The sequence below is a fragment of the Oncorhynchus nerka genome, linkage group LG6 (assembly GCF_034236695.1).
Source record: "Oncorhynchus nerka isolate Pitt River linkage group LG6, Oner_Uvic_2.0, whole genome shotgun sequence".
NCBI classification, from domain to species: domain Eukaryota; kingdom Metazoa; phylum Chordata; class Actinopteri; order Salmoniformes; family Salmonidae; genus Oncorhynchus; species Oncorhynchus nerka.
In genome coordinates this window covers 37,918,041-37,942,341 of record NC_088401.1, presented here as the reverse complement: position 1 = coordinate 37,942,341, position 24,301 = coordinate 37,918,041, and the positions used below count along the sequence as shown (strand labels likewise).

At 42.0% G+C, this 24,301-nt stretch overlaps 1 pseudogene; it reads right to left on the bottom strand.

The window, feature by feature from the left end:
- The window catches only part of LOC115131068 (ribonuclease 3-like), a 166,132-nt pseudogene that overhangs the window by 8,523 nt on the left and 133,308 nt on the right, over positions 1 to 24,301 (bottom strand).

The following is a 24,301-nucleotide window of genomic DNA, read 5'->3' as shown; positions in this document are numbered from 1 at the left end:
ACAAGAGTTCTTTCGTCTCACAGCCTCACACACAAACCAAGGCCTATTCTTATTATGTCCCCTTTTCTATTAGCGAAATACACCCCACAAAGAAGAGACTTCAACGTGGTCCTCCAAGGCTATTAGCATGGAAGAAGGCTCTTAGCTGCAGTTAGCTTAGCATTCATGGACCACAATGCAGGCAGGTCAAGGTCACATGCTAGCTGTTCTCTGGACTAGCACTTCAAAACAGGCTAATTCTCCGTATCCACCAGACAACCGACAGCACAGTCCACCACTCTCCGGCAGCCATTAACCTTTTTTAAAAATGTTTAAACAAAGTGAATTTCAAAAGTTTACATACATTTACATACATTTAAACTAAGTTTTTCACAGTTCCTGACATTTTATCCTAGTACAAATTCCCTGTCTTAGGTCAGTTAGGATCACCACTTTATTTTAAGAATGTGACATGTCAGAATAATACTAGAGAGAATGATTTCTTTCAGATTTGATTTCTTTCATCACATTCCCAGTCGGTCAGACGTTTACATACACTCAATTAGTATTTGGTAGCATTGCCTTTAAAATGTTTAACTTGGGTCAAACATTTTCGGGTAGCCTTCCACAAGCTTCCCACAATAAGTTGGGTGAATGTTGGCCCATTCCTCCTGACAGAGCTGGTGTTACTGAATCAGGTTTGTAGGCCTCCTTGCTCACACATGCTTTTTCAGTTCTGCCCACAAAATTTCTATAGGATTGAGGTCAGGGCTTGTGATGGCCACTCCAATACCTTGACTTTGTTGTCCTTCAGCCATTTTGCCACAACTTTGGAAGTATGCATTGTTAATTTGGAAGACCCAATTGCGACCAAGCATTAACCTCCTGACTGATGTCTTGAGATGTTGCCTCAATATATCCACATAACCTTCCTTCCTTATGATGCCATATATTTTGTGAAGTGCACCAGTTCCTTCTGCATCAAAGTACCCCCACAACATGATGCTGCCACCCCCGTGCTTCACAGTTGGGATTTCTCCAAAAAGTACGATATTTGTCCCCCTCTGCAGTTTCAAACCGTAATCTGGCTTTTTTATGGAGGTTTTGGAGCAGTGGCTTCTTCCTTGCTGAGTGGCCTTTCAGGTTATGTCGATATAGGACTCGTTTTACTGTGGATATAGATACTTCTGTACCTGTTTCCTCCAGCATCTTCACAAGGTCCTTTGCTGTTGTTCTGGGATTGATTTGCAAAGTATTTCAAAGTATTTCATCTCTAGGACACAGAAAGCGTCTCGTTCCTGAGCGGTATGATGGCTGCGTGGTCCCATGGTGTTTATACTTGCGTAACCCTAACCAACTTGCCAAAACTTAAGTTTGTTAACAAGACATTTGTGGAGTGGTTCAAAAACAAGTTTTAATGACTCCAACCTAATTGTATGTTAACTTCCGAATTCAACTGTAGGCTATTTTTGTGAAGCTTTTAAACATGTAATGGTGGTTCCAACTTCTTCAAATGACTGGACAGACCACTGTACATCAAATCAAATCCAAATATTATTGGTCACATACACATGGTTAGCAGATGTTAGTGCTAGTGTAGAGAAATGCTTGTGCTTCTAGTTCCGACAGTGCAGTAATATCTATCAAGTAATCAAAGAATTCCCCAACAACTCCCTAATACACACAAATCTAAAGGGGTGAATGAGAATATGCACATATAAATATATGGATGGGCACAGGCAAGGTGCAATAGATGATATACAATACAGTATATATACATGTGATATGAGTAATGTAAGTTAAAGTGGCATTATTTAAAGTGGCATTGTTTAAAGTGACTAGTCATCCATTTATTAAAGTGTCCAGTGATTGGGTCTCAATGTAGGCAGCAGCCTCTCTGAGTTAGTTATTACTGTTTAGCAGTCTGATGGCCTTGAGAGAGAAGCATTTTTTCAATCTCTCGGTCCCAGCTTTGATGCACCTGTACCGACCTCACCTTCTGGATGATAGCGGTGTGAACAGGCAGTGGCTTGGGTGGTTGTTGTTCTTGATGATCTTTTTGGCCTTCCTGTGACATTGGGTGCTGTCGGTGTCATGGAGGGAAGGTAGTTTGCCCCTGGTGATATGTTGTGCAGACCACACACTCCCTAGAGAGCCTTGCGTTTGAGGGCGGTGCAGTTGCTGTTCCAGGCTGTGATACAGCCCGACAGAATGCTCTCGGTTGTGCATCTGTAAAAGTTTGTCAGGGTTTTGGGTGACAAGCCAAATTTCGTCAGCCTCTTGAGATTGAAGAGGCGCCTTCTTCGCCACACCGTCTGTGTGGGTGGACCATTTCAGTTTGTCTGTGATATGTACGCCCAGGAACTTAAAACATTGGCAGCCATTTATATTTTTTTATATAGACAAAGCTTGGGCTTATTAAACATATAAGATGTAGTGGTGGTTACAAATGACTCTTCTTCAAACAACTTATATTTCTCGAGCGCGTCCATAGCAGCCTCCATCACCGCCTGTTGGATACTGGATTGAAAGGGAGAAAAATTCATAAATAAAATAGAGAGACAGACAGACAAGAAAAAAGGTCTTAAGCATATTCAAAACATCCTTTTCATATGCTGTAGTCTGAGAGCAGGCCAAAGACAGAGGATTATATCAAAAAGTTTATTTCCCCAAAGCCCATTTTCCCTCCTAACAATCCCAGGTAGCTAGCACCATGCATACATCTTACAGAGGTAGCTAAGCCTTTGGGCCAGGCACTGTTTACCGTACCGCTCTCAGTATATATTATATTATGCATTATGTGATCATAGCCAAGAGGCAGGGGGGTAGTGGGGCTTAAAATTCCGTAAATATAAAAACAGTAAGCTGGGTAGAGATACTATGGAGGGGACAAAGTTATCACCAGCTTAGAGGCAGAGAGCTCTTTCAAGGGGGGCCAAGGAGAGGGATTTCCAATGCAGAGGGTTGAGAGATGTTTGATGCATTTCCGTTTTATTCCTCCTAAGCTGAGCCAAAGGGTTTTATCTCTTATGCTCTCCTCCACCCTGAAAGGGCCTTCCTTCATGCAGCGATTCACACTTGCTTTACCCTAGGCTTCTTCACAAAAGCCCTCCCCACCCCTTACGCCCTTTTCCTGTGAAGAGACAGATCACAGGTAGAACCAAACCAAACCCCACTTAGCCCCGGAGAGAGGCTGCATCCCAAATGGCACCCTATTCCCTTTATAGTGCACTACTTTTGACCAGAGCCATACGACCACAGCCCTATTGGCCCTGGTCAAAGAAATGTACTATATAGGGAAAAAGGTGTCATTTGGGACGCAGCCGGAGGGACTCACTGTGTACCGTCTATCTTCACAGCTAGCCCTAGATATAGTCCAGGGTGTGAGTAAAGGAAGGCTTAGTGTCCGCAAGCCGCACTAATTCCATAGACCAGAGCTAAGCTATCTCCAGAGAGAGACGCACTCTGTGCGGTCTCTCACTCCTCGTCACAGGGCACTTCCCCTCTTCAAAGTGATGTTGTTTCTATAATACTATTTATGTCAATTCAAAAATGAATCGATTAATTTTCATTCTGCATAATGTTGCTATCAATAGAACAGCCACTGAAAGCTTAATTGCTATAATAAACACTATCAATAAAAAATTGCCATTATTTCTAGAGCCCATTAGACATGCATTGAGCAGAGCGGCGCACACTAAGGAATGCGTCCCAAATGCCAACTTATTCCCATTATAGTGCATTACTTTTGACCAGGGCTCCATGGGAAATATGGTCCAATTTGAGTTGCATGCTAACTTTGCCTATTGGGTGGTTGTTGTGGGTCTACATACCTTGGGCCCTAGCCACAGCCTATCCTCTCTTCTTTGAAATACACAGCCACAGTCTCGGTCCGCGTGTGAGACTGCCCGGCCCCACTGTCTGCAAGGTCCTGCAACAAACAGATGAAAAGAAGAGTGGGATGAGTGAGGGAGAGGACAAGAGAGAGAAATAATATGAGAATGCTGAAGGACACTAGACACCGGTATTGTCCTTCTGGAAAATAACACAAATAAAGTCAGACAGAGAGAAAGATAGAGAAGAGAGGACAAAGTGAGAGAGAGAAAAAGAGAGAGAAGAGAGAGACAGATACAGTGGGGCAAAAAAGTATTTAGTCAGCCACCAATTGTGCAAGTTCTCCCACTTCAAAAGATGAGAGAGGCCTGTAATTTTCATCATAGGTACACTTCAACTATGACAGACAAAATGAGAAAAAAAATCCAGAAAATCACATTGTAGGATTTTTAATGAATGTATTTGCATATTATGCTCCTCTAGAGCAGTAATGTTTTGGGGCTGTTGCTGGGCAACACGGACTTTCAACTCCCTCCAAAGATTTTCTATGGTGTTGAGATCTGGAGACTGGCTAGGCCACTCCAGGACCTTGAAATGCTTCTTACGAAGCCACTCCTTCATTGCCCGGGCGGTGTGTTTGGCATCATTGTCATACTGAAAGACCCAGCCTTGTTTCATCTTCAATGCCCTTGCTGGTTTTCACTCAAAATCTCACGATACATGGCCCCATTCATTCTTTCCTTTACACGGATCAGTCGTCCTGGTCCCTTTGCAGAAAAACAGCCCCAAAACATGATGTTTCCACCCCCATGCTTCACAGTAGGTATGGTGTTCTTTGGATGCAACTCAGCATTCTTTGTCCTCCAAACACGACGAGTTGAGTTTTTACCAAAAAGTAATATTTTGGTTTCATCTGACCATATGACATTCTCCCAATCTTCTTCTGGATCATCCAAATTTGCTCTCTAGCAAACTTCAGACGGGCCTGGACATGTACTGGCTTAAGCAGGGGGACACATCTGGCACTGCAGGATTTGCGTCCCTGGCGGCGTAGTGTGTTACTGATGGCAGGCTTTGTTACTTTGGTCCCAGCTCTCTGCAAGTCATTCACTAGGTCCCCCCGTGTGGTTCTGGGATTTTTGCTCACTGTTCTTGTGATCATTTTGACCACATGGGGTGAGATCTTGCGTGGAGCCCCAGATCGAGGGAGATTATCAGTGATCTTGTAAGTCTTCCATTTCCTAATAATTGCTCCCACAGTTGATTTCTTCAAACCAAGCTGCTTACCTATTGCAGATTTAGTCTTCCCAGCAATTTTGTTTCTGGTGTCCTTTGACAGCTCTTTGGTCTTGGCCATAGTGGAGTTTGGAGTGTGACTGTGAGGTTGTGGACAGGTGTCTTTTATACAGATAACAAGTTCAAACAGGTGCCATTAATACAGGTAACGAGTGGAGGACAGAGGAGCCCCTTAAAGAAGTTACAGGTCTGTGAGAGCCAGAAATCTTTCTTGTTTGTAGGTGACCAAATACTTATTTTCCACCATAATTTGCAAATAAATTCATAAAAAATCCTACAATGTGATTTTCTGGATTTTTTCTTCTAATTTTGTCTGTCATAGTTGAAGTGTACCTATGATGAACATTACAGGCCTCTCTCATCTTTTTAAGTGGGAGAACTTGCACAATTGGTGGCTGACTAAATACTTTTTTTGCCCTACTATATATAGAAAGATAGATAGAGAGAAAGATGGTGAGAGGCACCCTGAGCTGGAGAAGAGGTTTAATTAATCTGAGGGACATAGCAACAGCATATAGTCCCCCATCATCTCTGAATGGGAAGAAGATGTGTGTTCCACTGCTACAAATTTTACACGTCGAGAGGAGGGATAAAACAAAGACATTAGAGAAAGACAATGCCCCATCAAACTTTGGTGTTGTGCAGAAATATGTGAGAAAGCAGCACACTCAGGGAGAAAGACGAGGAAAATATCATATTCATATCATATAAAACATTTAAAAATACATTTAACATCACCCATTTTGGTTAGATTTCAGCAGGGGGAAGCAAGAACAAGTAAACAAACAACACTTGTAGATGTCAAAAATGCTAACATTAGCATAAAACACACAGACACAAAACACCCAGGGTTTTTGAGTAGCCTAAATTATTAACAGCCAATTTACTATATTACTTTCAGGAAAGCTATTAATTTTTAATGCAATGTGGTCACTTATGTCACTTTATCAATAATTAAATCCTATTTCTCACTTACAAATGAAGAGGCCTGTGGCATGTTCCAAACAAATACTAACTGTTCCTCTGTGCTTCTGAATTCGAAATCAAACAGACAGAAAAACTGAAAAGTAGCATAAACCAAAGAAAACTTTGCAATACGGGAAGCATTAGGGAGGCTGTCAGTTCCAAGCAGCACACACATACCGTACAGACAGACAAACATACTGTATATGCTGAATAAAAACATAAACACAACATGTAAAGTGTTGGTCACATGTTTCATGAGCTGAAATAAAAAATCCCAGAAATTCTCCATACGCACAAAAAGCGCACCTCTCTCAAGTTTTGTCCACAAATTAGTTTACATCCCTGTAAGTGTGAATTTCTCCTTTGCCAAGATAATCCATCCACATAACAGGCGTGGCATATCAAGAAGCTGATTAAACAGCATGATCATTACACAGGTGTACCTTGTCCTGGAGACAATAAAAGGCCACTCTAAAATGTGCAGCTTTACCACACAACACAATGCCACAGACATCTCAAGTTTTGAAGGAGTGCGAAATTGGCATGCTCACTGCAGGAATATCCACCAGAGCTTTGCAAGGAAATTAATGTTAATTTCTCTACCATAAGCCACCTCCAATGTTGTTTTAGAGAATTTGGCAGTACATCCAACCGGCCTCACAACAGCAGACCGCGTGTATAGCTTTGTGCGGGTGAGCGGTTTGCTGATGTTAGCGTTGTGAAAAGAGTTCCCCATGGTGGAGGTGGGGTTATGGTATGTGCAGGCATAATCTGCATTTTAAAGATGGCAATATGAATGCACAAAAATACTGTGACGAGCTCCTGAGGACCACTTTTTTTTTTTTTTTTTGCGGGGGGGGGTAATCGGTGAGCAAGATATACATATGTGTGCGCAGTCATGTGAAATCCATAGCTTAGGGTTCATGAATTCATTACAATTGACTGATTTTCTCACTGTAATTCAGTAAAATTAATTAAATTGTTGCTTGTTGCGCTAATATTTTTATTCAGTATATAATATGTGTGTTTGTGTTGATTTGATGGATCCCAGGACTCAGGCAATTGTTATTGAGTAGATTGCCCTGCATAAATATATACAGCACCTGTCAAGTTTGGACACACCTGCTCATTCAATGTTTTTTCTTAATTTTTTACTACTTTCTACATTGTAGAATAATAGCGAAGACATCAAAACTATGAAATAACACATATGGAATCATGTAGTAACCAAAAAAGTGTTAAAAAAATCAAAATATATTTTAGATTTTAGATTCTTCAAAGTAGCCACTCTGCCTTGATGACAGCATTGCACAGACTTGTTATTCTCTCAACCAGCCTCACCTGGAATGCTTTTCCAACAGTCTTGAAGGAGTTCCCACATATGCTGAGCACTTGATGGCTGCTTTTCCGTCACTCTGCGGTCCAACTCATCCCAAACCATCTCAATTGGGTTGAAGTCGGGTGATTGTGCAGGCCAGGTCATCTGATGCAGCACTCCATCACTCTGCTTCTTGGTTAAATAGCCCTTACACATCCTGGAGGTGTGTTGGGTCATTGTCCTCTTGAAAAAAATTTTTATTCCCACTAAGCGCAAACCAGATGGGATGGCGTATCTTTGCAGAATGCTGTGGTAGTCACGCTGGTAAAGTGTGCCATGAATTCTAAATAAATCACAGACAGTGTCAACAGCAAAGCACCCCCACAACATCACATCTCATCCTCCATGCTTAATGGTGGGAACCACACATGCTGAGTTCATCTGTTTATCTACTCTGCGTCTCACAATGACACCGCGGTTGGAGCCAAAAATCTCAAATTTGGACTCATCAGCCCAAAGGATAGATTGCCACCGGACTAATGTAATTGCTCGTATTTCTTCGCCCAAGCAAGTATTTTCTTCTTATTAGTGTCCTTTAGCAGTAGTTTCTTTGCAGCAAATTGACCATGAAAGGCCTGATTCACCCAGTTTCCTCTGAACAGTTGATGTTGAGATGTGTCTTGGACTTGAACTCTGTGAAGCATTTATTTGGGCTGCAATTTCTTTGGGTGGTAACTCTAATTAACTTATCCTCTGCAGCAGAGGTAACTCTGGGTCTTCCTTTCCTGTGGCGGTCCTCATGAGAGCTAGTTTCGTCATAGTGATTGATGTTTTTTTGTGACTGCACTTGAAGAAACTTTTAAAGATTTTGAAAATTTCCAGATTGACTGACCTGCATGCCTTAAGGTATTGATGGACTGTCATTTCTCTATGCTCATTTGATCTGTTCTTTCCATAATATGGACTTGGTATTTTACCAAATAGGGCTATCTTCTGTATACCACCCCTACCTTGTCACAACCCAACTGATTAGCTCAAACACATTAGGAAGGAAAGAAATTCCACAAATGAACTTTTAACAAGGCACACCTGTTAATTGAAATGCATTCCAGGTGACTACCTCATGAAGCTGGTTGAGAGAATGGCTAGAGTGTGCAAAGCTGTCATCAACGCAAAGGCTGGCTACTTTGAAGAATCTCAAATATAAAATATATTGTGATTTGTTAAACACTTACGTTTACTCCATGATTCCATATGTGTTATTTCATAGTTTTGATGTCTTCACTATCGTTTTACAATGTAGAAAATAGAAAAAATAAAGAAAAACCCTTGAGTGAGTAGGTGCTAACAACATTTCGACAGGTACTGTACAATGAATGAATGAAAATGCAGGCGGATAGACAAAGTATAGTACAAACACAGTGCGTGCCTATCTCTCAGGCTCTTAGAGTATGTAGTAGTGGCCACAGACTAAGTCAAGTTCTCTGTACAGCTATTGAGGGGGCCTAGAACACTCTGAGTGACTCTCCATTCCACTTCATGCAAAAAGCACTGTTTAAAAGCTCGCTGCCTTGGACACATTTTCCTGTCTAATCGGAGAGTGGAATTTTTGTGTGTGTAGGTGCGAAAGTGTGTTGGGATTCTATGGAATGCACTTCATACCAATTGCCCTTTGTCTCTGTGCTCATGAGCTCATTTAGAGAGCTGGATCAGGGTGAGGGGTCATGGTTGTTGAGGTGACTAGTGGTGTGCCAAAATGACACCATATTCCCTATATATTTACCCATAACGTTTTTGGTAGCACACTATAAAGTGCATTCAGTAAGTATTCAGGGTAGCCTAGTGGTTAGAGCGTTGGACTAGTAACCGGTAGGTTGCAAGATCAAACAAGGTACAAATCTGTCGTTCTGCCCCTGAACAGGCAGTTAACCCACTGTTCCTAGGCCGTCATTGAAAATAAGAATTTGTTCTTAACTGACTTGCCTAGTTAAATAAAGGTAACAATTTTTTTTTCTCCGGTTTATTACGCTACGTCATTATTCTAACATTGATTCAATACAATTTCTACAAACACATTTGTCACACAATACCCCATAATGTATTAATGTATATATATAAAATATATATATATATCATATTTACATGAATATTCAGACCCTTTCCTCAGTACTTTGTTGAAGTACCTTTGGGTATGATGCTACAAGCTTGGCACACCTGTATTTGGGGAGTTTCTCACATTCTTTGCAGATCCCCCCAAGTTCTGTCAGGTTGGATGAGGAACGTCTCTGAACAGCTATTTTCAGGTCTTTCCAGAGATGTTTGATCAGGTTCAAGGCCGGGCTCTGGCTGGGTCACTCAAGGACATTCAGAGACTTGTCCCGAAGCCAGTCCGGCATTGAGTTGATGTCCTGTTGGAAGGTCAACCTTCGCCCCAGTCTGAGTGCCTGAGCTTTCTAGAGCAGGTTTTCATCATCAATCTCTCTGTACTTTGCCCCGTTCATCTTCCCTCGATCCTGATTAGTCTCCCAGTCCCTGCCGCTGAAAAACATCCAAACAGCAAGATTCTGCCACCATGCCTTCACCGTAGAAGAAGGTGCCAGGTTTCCTCCAGATGTGACGCTTGGCATCCAGGCCAAAGAGTTCAATCTTGGTTTCATCAGACCAGAGAATCATGTTTCTCATAGTTCGAGAGTTTTTTAGGTGCCTTTTGGCAAACTCCAAGCGGGCTGCCATGTGCCTTTAACTTCTTGCATCGAGCCAGCCCGGATCCGGAATCATAACTACAGCCTCAAGCCCATTACCATAACGCAACGTTAACTATTCATGAAAATCGCAAATGAAATGAAATCAATATGCTAGCTCTCATGCTTAGCCTTTTGTTAACAACACTGTCATCTCAGATTGGAAAAAATATGCTTCTCTAACATAGCAAACTAGCATTTAGCATTTAGCGTTAGCATTTAGCATTAGCATTTAGCGTTAGCAGGCAACATTTTCACAAAAACCAGCAAAAACATTCAATAAATCATTTACCTTTGAAGAACTTTGGATGTTTTCAATGAGGAAACTCTCAGTTAGATAGCAAATGTTCAGTTTTTCCTGAAAGATTTTTTGTGAAGGAGAAATCGGTCCGTTTGGTGCGTCACGTTTGGCTACCAAAAAAACCCGAAAATTCAGTTATCCAAACGCCAAACTTTTTTCCAAATTAACTCCATAATATCGACTGAAACATGGCAAACGTTGTTTAGAACCAATCCTCAAGGTGTTTTTCACATATCTCTTCAATGATGTATCGTTCCTGGAAGTATGCGTCTCCTTCTGTATCGCATGGTAAAATAATTGCCACTGGGAATTACGCACCGACTTAGACAAAGGACACCGGACGGCCCCCTGGCAAATGTAGTCTCTTATGGCCAATCTTCCAATGATATGCCTACAAATACGTCACAATGCTGCAGACATCTTGGACGAACGGCAGAGCGCATAAGCTCGTTCACAGCATATTCACAGCCATATAAGGAGACCAGAGTAAAACAGAGCGTCAAAAATCCTGCTAATTTCCTGTTTGAAGTTTCATCTTGGTTTCGCCTGTAAGATCAGTTCTGGGGCACTCACAGATAATATCTTTGCAGTTTTGAAAACGTAAGAGTGTTTTCTCTCCAAAGCTGGCAATTATATGCATAGTCGAGCATCTTTTCGTGACAAAATATTGCGCTTAAAACGGGCACGTTTTTTTATCCAATAATGACATAGCGCCCCCATAGGTTGAAGAGGTTAATGAGGAATGGCTTCCGTCTGGCCTGATTGGTGGAGTGCTGTAGAGATGGTTGTCCTTCTGGAAGGTTCTCCCATCTCCACAGAGGAACTCTAGAGCTCTGTCAGAGTGACCATTGGGTTCTTGCTCACCTCCCTGACCAAGGCCCTTCTCCCACTATTGCTCAGTTTGGCCGGGTGCCAAGCTCTAGGAAGAGTCTTGGTGGTTCTAAACTTATTCGATTTAAGAATGATAGAGGCCACTGTTTTCTTGGGGAACGTTTTTCTGTTGTTAAATTGTTTATAAATTTGACCCCCCCCCAAAAAAACTGTTTTCACTCTGTCATTAATGGGTATTGTGTGTAGATTGATGATGATTTTTTTTTTATTAATCCATTTTAGAATAACAAAATGTGGAGAAAGTCAAGGTGCCTGAAGACTTTCTGATTGCGCTGTACAATGTAGATATTATGGTGCATTTTGGGACACAGCCCATGTCAGTCTTTAAAAGTGGTGGTTGGTTGGTTACATTCCAGTCTGCATGGGCTCATTATGGAAGTCTCAGAACCCTTACTTAAACACACTGTCAAACTGTGTTCCAAATCGAGCCCAATCCCACAGGTGTTGGTTACATTGGTGTCTACCTAAGGAGTAGGGACAAACGGTTTGATTTGAAATGTAGTATTACTGTTCACATAAGGCCCTGTTTATACCAGTGTTATGCAAATCTTACCCTACGAGGTCCGGACGACTGCCGTTTTCTTCTGTTCTACCTGATAATTAATTGCACCAACCTGGGGTCCCGGGTCCCGGGTTTATAATGAAAAGCAGTGGAACTGGATTTGAGGTCCAGATTTGAATTAGATGGTCCTGGCTCCAGGTGAGTCATCATCAATGTCAAGTTGACCAGGTCAATCTCTACCAGGGTTGTGGTAGGTTACATTCCAGTCTGCACTAGAATTCTCAGAGTGAAGGTCTCACGCTACTCCAACACACAAACACCTAGATTATTGGGTGATATGTTTGAATGAAGGAAATCAATAGTGTTTCTACTGTGAACACTATAGTCTGTAATATACTACCCCTGGTGAGGAGTTTGCTAACACTGTAGTGACAAAGCTTAAATCCTCATAGAACTAACTCTCCCGGATCCGGGAGAATTGTCATCAACTGACACTAACTAGCATAACGCAACAGACAAAAAATATTACTAGAAGATATTCATATTCATGAAATCACAAGTGAAATATAGTTAAACACAGCTTAGCCTTTTGTTAATCACCCTGTCATCTCAGATTTTGAAATTATGCGTTACAGCCAAAGCAAGACAAGCATTTGTGTAAGTTTAACGATAGCCTAGCATAGCATTATGTCCAGCTAACAGTAGGCAACATGGTCACGAAAATCAGAAAAGCAATCAAGTTAAATCTTTTACCTTTGATGAGCTTCGGATGTTTTCACTCACGAGACTCCCAGTTAGACAGCAAACGTTCATTTTGTCCCATAAAGATTATTTTTATAGCTGAAATACTTCCGTTTGTACTTCACGTTTGGTTGAGAAATCCACCGGAAACTGCGGTCACGACAACGGCAATTTTTTTCTCCAAATTAGATCCATAATATCGACAGAAACATGGCAAACGTTGTGACATCCATTTTTGGACTTTCAAATGAATGATATACAACCATTGATTCTTGAAGAATATAACTTACAAATATCTCATGATTTTAGGTGAACTGTTTAACCCCATCAAAACCCAAAATATAAGCTTGTTTTACTCCATTGTGTGTAAACAATGTAATTGTAAACAAAACTTGGGTATTGCATCTATATCCCGGCCTATGAATTTGAGAGTGGTTACATCTCTCCAGCCCCATCTCTAAGCTGTTTACCTAAAAAGGTGGCAGAGTGTCTGCTTTGTTGTTGTTTGAATTGCAGATTGCCCCTTGAAGGGCTGTGTGCTGACGCCAATGTTAAAATCATCCTGAGGGCTTTCTCTCTGAGATTTGACAGAGGGAAGGGTGTTGATGATCAAACTGCCAGAGAACCAGATGGTGCATGAAATGTGTGAGGGGGTATTTACCTTGTTGCATATGTCTTTTCCCAATGTAGCTTTTCTTGATTCTTTGCATCCTATCTCCCCCTATCTCCTTGGATCTTCTCCTCAAATACGGTTCAGAAGGAGGCAAAGCAATATTATGCGAGGAATCACGGAAAGGCACCATTCTGTATACCTCTGGCCCCTCTTTGGACACTGTGTTAACTAACCTCCAGACGAGCTTCAATGCCATACAACTCTCCTTCCGTGGCCTCCAACTGCTCTTAAATGCAGGGAAAACTAAATGCATGCTATTCAACCGATCCCTGCCAGCACCTGCTCGCCCGTCCAGCATCACTACTCTGGACAGCTCTGACTTAGAATACGTGGACAACTACAAATACCTAGGTGTCTGGTTAGACTGTAAACTCTCCTTCCAGACTCACATTAAGCATCTCCAATCAAAAATGTAATCTAGAATTGGCTTCCTATATCGCAACAAAGCATCCTTCACTCATGCTGCCAAACATACCCTCGTAAAACTGACCATCCTACCGATCCTCGACTTCGGTGATGTCATCTATAAAATAGCCTCCAACACTCTACTCAACGAACTGGATACAGTCTATCACAGTGCCATCCGTTTTGTAACCAAAGCCCCATACACTACACACCATTGCGACCTGTATGCTCTCGTTGGTTGGCCCTCGCTTCATACTCGTCGCCAAACCCACTGGCTACAGGTTATCTACAAGTCTCTGCTAGGTAAAGCCTCGCCTCATCTCAGCTCACTGGTCACCATAGCAGCACCCACTCGTAGCACGCGCTCCAGCAGGTATATCTCACTGGTCACCCCCAAAGCCAATTCCTCCTTTGGTTGTCTTTCCTTCCAGTTCTCTGCTGCCAATGACTGGAACGAACTGCAAAAATCTCTGAAGCTGGAGACTCATATCTCCCTCACTAGCTTTAAGCACCAGCTGTCAGAGCAGCTCACAGATCACTGCACCTGTACATAGCCCATCTGTAAACATCTCATCTATCTACCTACCTCATCCCCATACAATATTTATTTATTTATCCTGTCCCATCGCACCCCAGTATCTCTACTTGCACATGCATCTTCTGCACATCTACCATTCCAGTGTTTAAATTTCTATATTGTAATTACTTCGCCACCATGGCCTATTTATTGCCTTAACTCCCTTATCTTACCTCATTTGCATCCACTGTACATAGACATTTTGTTTTCTTTTGTTCTGCTGTATTATTGACTATGTTTTGTTTATTCCATGTGTAACTCTGTGTTGTTGTATGTGTCGAATTGCTATGCTTCATCTTGGCCAGGTCGCAGTTGCAAATGAGAACTTGTTCTCAACTAGCCTACCTGGTTAATTAAAGGTAGGAAAAAAAAAAAGGAAAAAATTAAATATAGGATATGATTCATGCAAAATTCTAAAACAGACTGTTTGATCAAAATGGCAGATCACCAAATCTGTGTCCCAAATGGCACCCTATTCCTTATATAATGCACTACTTTTTGACCAGGGAACATAGCATAGCGTTCCGGTCAAAAGTAGTGCACTACAGTGCATTCGGAAAGTATTCAGACCCCTTCACTGTTCCACATTTTGTTACGTTAAAGCATTCTTCTAAAATGCATTATAGCATTATGAGCACAATAGCCTGTAATGACAAAGAGAAAACAGGTTTTATTATTTTGGGAATTTGTTTGGTTGAAATATATAATTTACATAAGTATTCAGACCCTTTGCCTTGAGACTAGAAACTGAGCTCAGGTGCATCCGGTTTCCACTGATCATCCGTGAGATGTTTCTACAACTTGATTGGATTCCACTTGTGGTAAATTCAATTGATTGGACATGATTTGGAAAAGCACACACCTGTCTATATAAGGTCCCACAGTTGACAGTGCATGTCAGAGCAAAAAGCAAGCCTTGAGGTCGAAGCACTTGTTGGTAGAACTCCAAGACAGGATGGTGTCGAGGCACAGATCTTGGGAAGGGTACCCAAAAATGTTTGCAGCATTGAAAGTCCCCAAGAACACAGTGTCCTCCATTCTTAAATGGAAGAAGTTAGGAACCACCAAGTCTCCTGCTATAGTTAGCCACCTGGTCAAACTGAGCAATTGGGGGAGAAGGGCCATGGTCAGGGAGGTGAGCAAGAAGGCGATGGTCACTCTGACAGAGCTCCAGAGTTTCTCTGTAGCGATAGGACAACCTTCCAGAAGGACAACCATCTCTGCAACACTCTACCAATCAAGCCTTTATGGTAGAGTGGCCAGACAGAAGCCACTCCTCAGTAAAGGCACATGACAGCCTGCTTGGAGTTTGCCAAAAGGCACCTATTGGACTCGCAGACCATGAGAAACAAGATTCTATAGTTTGATGAAACCAAGATTTAACTATTTTTTCTAAATGCCAAGCATCACTTCTGGAGGAATCCTGGCACTGCTCACCACCTTGCCAATACCATCCCTACGGTGAAGCATGGTGGTGGCAGCATCATGCTGTGGGGATGTTTTTCAGTGGCAGGGAGTGGGAGACTAGTCAGGATTGAGGGAAAGATGAAAGGAGCAAAGTACACTTGAGAAGATTCTTGATGAAAACCTTCTCCAGAGCACTTAGGACCTCGGACTGGGGAGAAGGTTAACTTTCCAACAGGACAATCACCCTAAGCACACAGCCAAGACAACACAGGAGTGGCTTCAGGATAAGTCTCTGAATGTCCTCGAGTGGCCCAGCCAGAGCCTGGACTTGAACCCGATCGAACATCTCTGGAGAGACCTGAAAAGAGCTGTGCAGCGATGCTCCCCATCCAACCTGACAGAGCTTGAGAGGATCTGCAGAAAATAATGTGAAAAACACCCCAAATACAGGCATGCCAAACTTGTGGTGTCATACCCAAGAAGACAAGGCTGTATTCACTGCCAAAGGTTGTACTGATTAAAGCGTCTGAATACTTATGTAAATGTGATATTTCAGTTTTTGCTTTGTCGTTATGGCGTATTGTGTCTAGATTGGTGAGGGGAAAAAACAATTTCATCCATTTTAGAATAAGGCTGTAATATAACAAAATGCTGAAAAAGTGTATGGGTCTGAATACTTTTCAAATGTACTGTATGTATACTGGGAATATTGTGCCATTTTAGACACATCTCATACCCTGTTATCAGAACCACTCTGTTGCTTCTCATTAAATATTTAGACCTTAATCAGAATCAAATTTCTCAAGTGTTTTTAACAAGAGAGTCAAGTACTGTATTACATTGTGGTGATTGCTGTCCCCAGTCCACCTGGCCATGCTGCTGTTCCAGTTTCAACTGACCTGAGCCCTAGGACCATGCCCCAGGACTACCTGACATGATGACTCCTTGCTGTCCCCAGTCCACCTGGCCATGCTGCTGCTCCAGTTTCAACTTCCACCTGACTGTGCTGCTGCTCCAGTTTCAACTGTTCTGCCTTATTATTATTCGACCATGCTGGTCATTTATGAACATTTGAACATCTTGGCCATGTTCTGTTATAATCTCTACCCGGCACAGCCAGAAGAGGACTGGCCACCCCACATAGCCTGGTTCCTCTCTAGGTTTCTTCCTAGGTTTTGGCCTTTCTAGGGAGTTTTTCCTAGCCACCGTGCTTCTACACCTGCATTGCTTGCTGTTTGGGGTTTTAGGCTGGGTTTCTGTACAGCACTTTGAGATATCAGTTGATGTACGAAGCGCTATATAAATAAATTTGATTTGATTTTGATTTGATTTGATTCCCAAACAGGCTGGTCCTCTAAGGGAATACACTCACACCCACCCACACTTCTCATAAACACTGTTCGTCAATTGTCAGTTTATATGGAGACATTTAGCCTAGCTAATTGGAACTTGGGAAGTGGTCAGTCAAACGATACTTGCTCCTTGCTCCTTTGTCAAATAAAAGGTATCTTTGGGAGTAGTGCTTATTTATGCCAACAACAAAGACCGTTACCCAACACAGCACGACCATTCACTATGTTATGCTAGGGGAGGCTGTCAAGGTTACCATGTACAAAACCTGTGTGGACAAAAAAGTCTCACACACACACACACACAGTGGCTTTTCATTACTTCATTTCTCTTTGACAAATAAGAGTGCTTCACCATCCTTTCTCCACCACAATCCTTGGCCCAAGTAGTTCAGCCCGTCTCTGAATGGAACGACAGCGGTCAGGGTGAGAGACGCATGTGAAAGAATGAAAAAGATAATAGCAGAGATAAAGAGAGGGTCTGGGAGAATAAGAGAGGGAGAACAGCTTGTATGGGGCCAAGGGAACATCCTACTTATAGAGGGGGGAGAGAGGGATGGAGAGAGCAGTGGCTTACTTGTAGAGGGGGATGTCAGGCTCCCTGCCCTCTGTGCCCAGGGTCAGGCAGAACTGCTGGAGCTGGGATTTAGGATCATTCCTTTACTGGTTCAGGATGAACTACTGACACACACACCAAAAGTAAACATTAGTCACAAAAAACATGGACGCACACGAGCCAAAACAAATTTGAACACATCACAAATACAGTAGAGCAACCATTATAGAAACCTTTATAATCACTGTCTCCATCTCTCATGTCCCCCCTCTCGCTCCCCCTTCTTTGCACATGCTTTCTTTCATTCCCTCACTCTCTTTCAACCTCTTGCTCTACACTCACTTATTGCTCTTCTCTGGCTCTCTCTGTTTTCTCCATCTCCCTGACTTCTCTTTCGCTCTCCATAGTGGGCACAAATCACAGGCTACTTAAGAAAATATCATCTCCTGCCTGCTACTATCTGAGCCAGAAATACAGATCTCTCTCTCTTGGTCTGTGTCTAAAAGCACATCCATTAACAGGAAAGCAGCCTTGTTATAAAAGGGACACTTTGAATCTAGAGCTGTCTGTTTCTACAAAGAGTTCTCTCTCTCTCACACACACACACACACACACACACGGCTCAGCTCCTACATGGACACCCAGCCTCCCAGGACATCGACACACACAGCAATTAGCACACCACTGTAGGCTGCGCCATGGCCTTCACACAGGGCCACAGTCTGTGTGTGTGTGTGTGTGTGTGTGTGTGTGTGTGTGTGTGTGTGTGTGTGTGTGTGTGTGTGTGTGTGTGTGTGTGTGTGCGTGAGAACTCTTTTGTGATGGGAGTAGCACAGTTTTTTTCTCGACCAGTCTAACAGGAAGAAGCAGGTCCACAAACCTGTTCATCGTAGACATATACTATCTTCTCTAAAGAGAGGGAGGGAACAGGTCCAACCTGTTCATTATACAGACAGACTCCATTCGCTAAATCTTACTGCTACTTCATCTAATACGGGAGGAGGCTTAACTGACGCCTTTCTGAATGAACATCCACCTCACCCGTCCCTGAAACACTTGAGAAACAACATCAACAGACCCTTAGAACAGAACAGCACTGACTACCGGTTGGGGATCAACATCTAAACAGACACCAACAACCCAATAACATTCAGCTAACATAGAACCGACCGCAACCGCCGCACATTAACACTAGAACCTTCCCTGACTCTTCCTAAATATAATAATAATAATAATATTTTACATTGCTCAGTTGTCAGAATGTTTTAATCACATACAGAAAAGTATTCAGAGGCTGTTAGCCTTTTGATTTTCTTTGCTATTACTATATTGAGAGGACAAGACAAGTGTGCCAAAGGGCGTTGGTTTGGACTATTCAAGCAGAGTTGGGATGAAGCATAAGAGATGGACCAACTGAATTGGTTTCATGGAGGGCTGACTTGACCACGCAATTTATTTTCATCATGAGCAAAAGCAATTGTTTTTTTTACCCAAAGCTGCAAAGAAAATGTTGTGATCCATTTAATAAACACAAGAGTCCAGCAAAATGGATTAAAGGGTGTGGTGGCAGTAGCAGGAACAGCGGCATCTAGTGTGCAAACATATTTGGTTTATTCTGGTAAAATGAAATAAGATTAGCATTCTCTGAGAAATTAAGCTAATTGATTGCACCCAAATTGCCCATTTGTATTTATTTTATTCATATAATCGTCAATTAATATAGTTCATTAAATCTGATTTGGACCATAAACAAGAGTAAGACATGAGGAATCCAATAAAATGATCAATAGCCACCCACAGACCGCCTCCGTGCCAATCCCACCCCAACAACGTGTATACTACATCAGTTCTCTATGTCTGACAAGTAGTATGGAGCAGCTGCTTCCCTATGAATCTTTTTCTCCCTGTTCAGAGAAATTAGCCATTGAAGTTGCTTGCATTCTTTACCATACATTTGTGCACCATGTTTTACCCACTAGATGTTTGTGCTACATTTTTTGGGACTTTTCAAGCAGAGTGAGGTTGAAACATTAGGTTGCTAAGAGAAGCACCAACTGAAGTGGTTTCATGGAGGGCTGGCTTGACCACACAATTTATTTTCATTCATTCTGCAATTGGTTTTCTTCCCAAAGTTGCAAAGAAAATGTGGCGAACCATTTAATAAACACAAGAGATCAGCAAACTTGATAAAAGAGTGTGGTGACAGATCCTGGTTCGTTCCCAGGCTGTGTCACAACCGGCCATGATCGGGAGTCTCATAGGGTGGCACACAACTGGCCCCAGCGTCGTCCGTGTTAGGTTAGGGTTTGGCTGGGGGGGGGGCATCAATGTAATTAAGAATTTGTTCTTAATTGACTTGCCTCGTTAAAACAAGGTTAAATAAAAATACAAATGATGCATACTCAATCATGACAATTATAATGCAATATATTTTTTGATATTTCAATTCGATTTTTTTCCACAAAAAATACCTACCCATTTAGGAAAAGTATATTATATTGATTTATAATTTTACCATTTGCATTTACAATTGAGTTTTGGCAGCTAAATGCTTCCATACCCAGCATTTCAGTGATGTATGATTTATTTCTCAACTAAAATGTGAGCGCCATTTTACAATCTTGAGTGTATGGCATGACAATAACAAAGTAACCATGGGAAGCTTGTTTGCTATTCAAATGCATTGCTTGACATTACTGTTGATGAGCAACTGTTCCCAGCTAAAACTCATGGCCAATACATGGCCAACAAACCGGACAAATTCGGAATTAAGTTTTGGATAGCCGCGGATGTCGAAACCAAGTTTTAGCTCAACGGCTTTAGATTGCCGGAGGAAAGATGAAACCAGGCCAGAGGATGAGAGACTATCTGAGACTGCAGAAATGTGACCCTGGACAAATTTTACACATCAATTTCCCTGGCAGACAAGTTCACTACAAAAAAAAGTCTAGCCTGCTCAGAACCGTTAACAAAGACGGGAGCTCCCACCCTCTGCGTAAAACAACATCCCAGGGGAGCTGTACTCCACATCAGTGATAGAGAGGTGTAAAGTAACACTCACAGTGTACAGATTTAAAATAAATAAGTGTTTGCATCCTCAACACCATGCCCATTTCTGTTGCCATCGGCAGTGACCAGATGAAAGAAATGGACGGTGACAAAGGTATGTATCTCTACCATATACGAATAGCCTTTCCATCTGCCAAACACCAAATACTGTATGATCTCCTTTTATTATATTACATTAATGTTACTCTTATTACTATTAGTATTATTATTCTATATGATTCTAAACTTTTCTATTCTATTTTTTTTTTAAACAGTAGGTTGGTGTGGATTCACTCGTGTAGATGGCAAGACTGAACTGTAATTATGTCTTATAAGTCCATTACTAATTGAATCTACAGATAAAATGGTTCAAATGCATTACACTGTAATGCTCTTAAAGTCAGCAAAAATAGTCTATACACTTTTAATAGGCAAAAGAAAAATAAGCGAAATTGTCCTTTACTCGATCCAAACAAATATATATTTCCACAAATATTTGTTTATGCGATTCACCCTTTACAATTGTTCATGCACTAGTGCTTTTGTTTAGGAATATGGAAAATCTTTTGACCTGTGCACCTTGCGGGTTGATATGCATATGATGCGTATGCTAAAGGTTACGCCCAGCAATGTTCTCTAGTGGGTACTTACAGGCAGGGAGGCCCAGTGCTTCTAGTGTTAAAGATGACCAAAATAGGACCACACAGCCATGATAAGAGAATTAAGTAGTCAAGCATCACTTGCACACCGCTTGTCAATGCTAGAGCTATTAGTGTTTAGCCATTAGCTCCTCTCGCCTCCCCTCTCTATCCCGGTGCAGAATGAAGAGTGCGCATTGATTTGAGAGTGAGTGGCCTCTCTCTGCAGGCGAGGGGAGGCTGGGCTGTCGTTGGGATCTGAGAGGTAGGGAGATCTCACCTTCAGGCATGCAAGCTTACACACTCACGCAAGAACGCACAGACACTGAACACACACACGTTCTCCTTCAGTTGAGGGAAGAAGTAGACGTCCACGAAGGTGTGAACTTACTTCAGGTCCTTATCGATGTAGAGCATTTCGATGAAAGCTGAGGGGGAACACAACAATGAACCAGGGATGAAAAAAGAGAGAGGAAGCGAGGTCTAGGCTACTTAGTTGATGTTTAAGAGGTAACGTCAGACACATTTAAAGGCTGCTTTGTGGTTAAGAACAACATTAACACAAGAGAGGAAGAAAGGGGGAAGTTATGGAATGGCTATACGCAAAGTGTGTTTATATTGACTGAATCGATCCAGGTAAATAGCATACCACCTTGCATCCCACTGTTGGCTTGCCTCTGAAGCTAAGCACGGTTGGTCCTGGTTGGGAGATCAGATGCTGCTGAAAGTGGTGTTGGAGGGACAGTGGGAGACACTGTAAGGGTTGCGGAACTGGTGGCAGTGAAGTCAGATGCAGGAGAGCAGAGATAGATAATAGATGGAGCAGTTTAATTACAAAACCCACGGCAATACAACAAAAAAACTACATGGGTACAAAACCCGATGCGCACCAGTAACATAGCGTACAAGCACTTACAAACAAACAATTCCACACAAGGACATGGGGGGAACAGAGAGGGTTAAATACACAACAATGAATGATGGAAATGGAAACCAGGTGTGTAAGAAAACAAGACAAAACAAATGGAAAATGAAAAGTGGATCGATGATGGCTAGAAGACCGGTGACGCCGACCACCGCACACCGCCCGAACAAGGAGAGGAAACAACCTCGGTGGAAGTCGTGACAGACACTCTTTCCTATGGTCTAAAAAAATACCCTAATGCCCCTGGGAAGTGATTGGTGACACTGTGTAGGGTGCTGTCTTTCAGGTGGGATGTTAAATGGGTTTCCTGACTCTCTGTGGCCACTTAAGATCCCATAGCACTTTTTGTAAGAGTAGGGGTGTTTAACCCTGGTGTCCTGGCTAAATTCCCAATCTGTCATGGCCACCTAATCATCCCCAGCTTGCTATTGGCTCATTCATCCCCCTCCTCTCCCCTGTAACTATTCCCATGGTCATTGCTATAAATTAAAATGTGTTCTCAGTCAACTTACCTGGTAAAATAAGGGGAAATATAATAGACAATGATGGCTGGCTCCTGTTGTTGATAAACACCCACATCCACAAATTGTCTCTGAGTTTAAGTGCTGATCTAGGATCAGTTTAGACTTTTGTATAAGATTATATGGACAGATCAGCACTCCTACTCTGAAATAGTTTGTGGATACGGGTCCTGGACCTAATAATAAAGTCTACCTTCAAAACAGCATCAAATGGAAATTGGAAATAATATAAAATATACAGAGAAATATGAGCTTCCACCATAGTTGGTGGAAGGATGATTTGAAAATGAAATATTTTAGCCAGAGTAGTAAAGTTAGTGGTAATGTAGTGTTGAAAGGTTAATATAACGTAATGCAGCAGGCCCTACTTCAGGTTGTCTTACTATAATAATATAATACATACTGAAAAAATATATAAACGCAACATGTTAAAGTGCTGGTCCCATGTTTAATGAGCTGAAATAAAAGATCCCAGAAGGGTTCCAAACACACAAAAGCTTATTTCTCTCAAATGGTGTGCAAAAATCTGTTGACATCCCTGTTAGTGAGCATTTCTCGTTTGCCAAGATAATCCATCTACCTGACAGGTGTGGGATATCAAGAAGATGATTCAACAACAGGATCGTTACACAGGTGCACCTTCTGCTGGGGACAATAAAAGGCCATTCTAAGATGTGCTGTTTTGTCACACAACCAAATACCAAATGTTTACTGCAGGAATGTCCACCTGAACTGTTGGGAGATAATTGAATGTTCATTTCTCTACCATAAGCCGCCTCCAATGTAGTTTTAGAGAATTTGGCAGCATGTCAAACCGGACCCACAACCGTAGACCACGTGTATGGCGTCGTGTGGACGAGTAGTTTTCTGATGTCAACGTTGTGAACATAGTGCCCCATGGTGAGGGTGGGGTTATGGTATGGGCAGACATAAGCTACAGACAACAAACACAATTGCATTTTATCGAAGGCAATTTGAATGCACTAAGTTATGAGATCTGAGGCCTATTGTTGCCACAATTCCTTCACGTTTCAGCATGATAATGGACAGCCCCATGTCGCAAGGATCTGTACACAATTCCTGGAAGCTGAAAATGTCCCAGTTCTGCATATTCACCAGACATGTCCCCATTGAGCATGTTTGAGAAGCTCTGGATCGACATGTACGACTTAGCGTGTCGACTCAGCGTGTTCCAGTTCCCGTCAATATCCAGGAACTTCGCACAGCCAAAGTAGAGGAGTGATACAAGATTCCACAGGCCAACACATTTCTTTCGCAATAGAGTTGATCAACTCTATTGAGAAAAAATATGTTGTGCTGCATGAGGCAAATGGTGGTCCCACCAGATACTGACTGGTATTCTGATCCATTTCTTTTTTTTAAAGGTATCTATGACCAACAGATGCATATCTGTATTCCCAGTCGTGGAATCCATAGATTAGGGCCTAATGAATTGATTTAAATTGGCTGATTTCATTACATGAACAGTAACTCCGTAACATATGTGAAATTGTTGCATGTTGCATTTATATTTTTGTTCAGTGTAATATCATATGCCATTTAGCAGTACATAGTCAAAAGTAGAGCCCTATGTACTCTGGTCAAAAGTAATGCACTATATAGGAAATAGGGT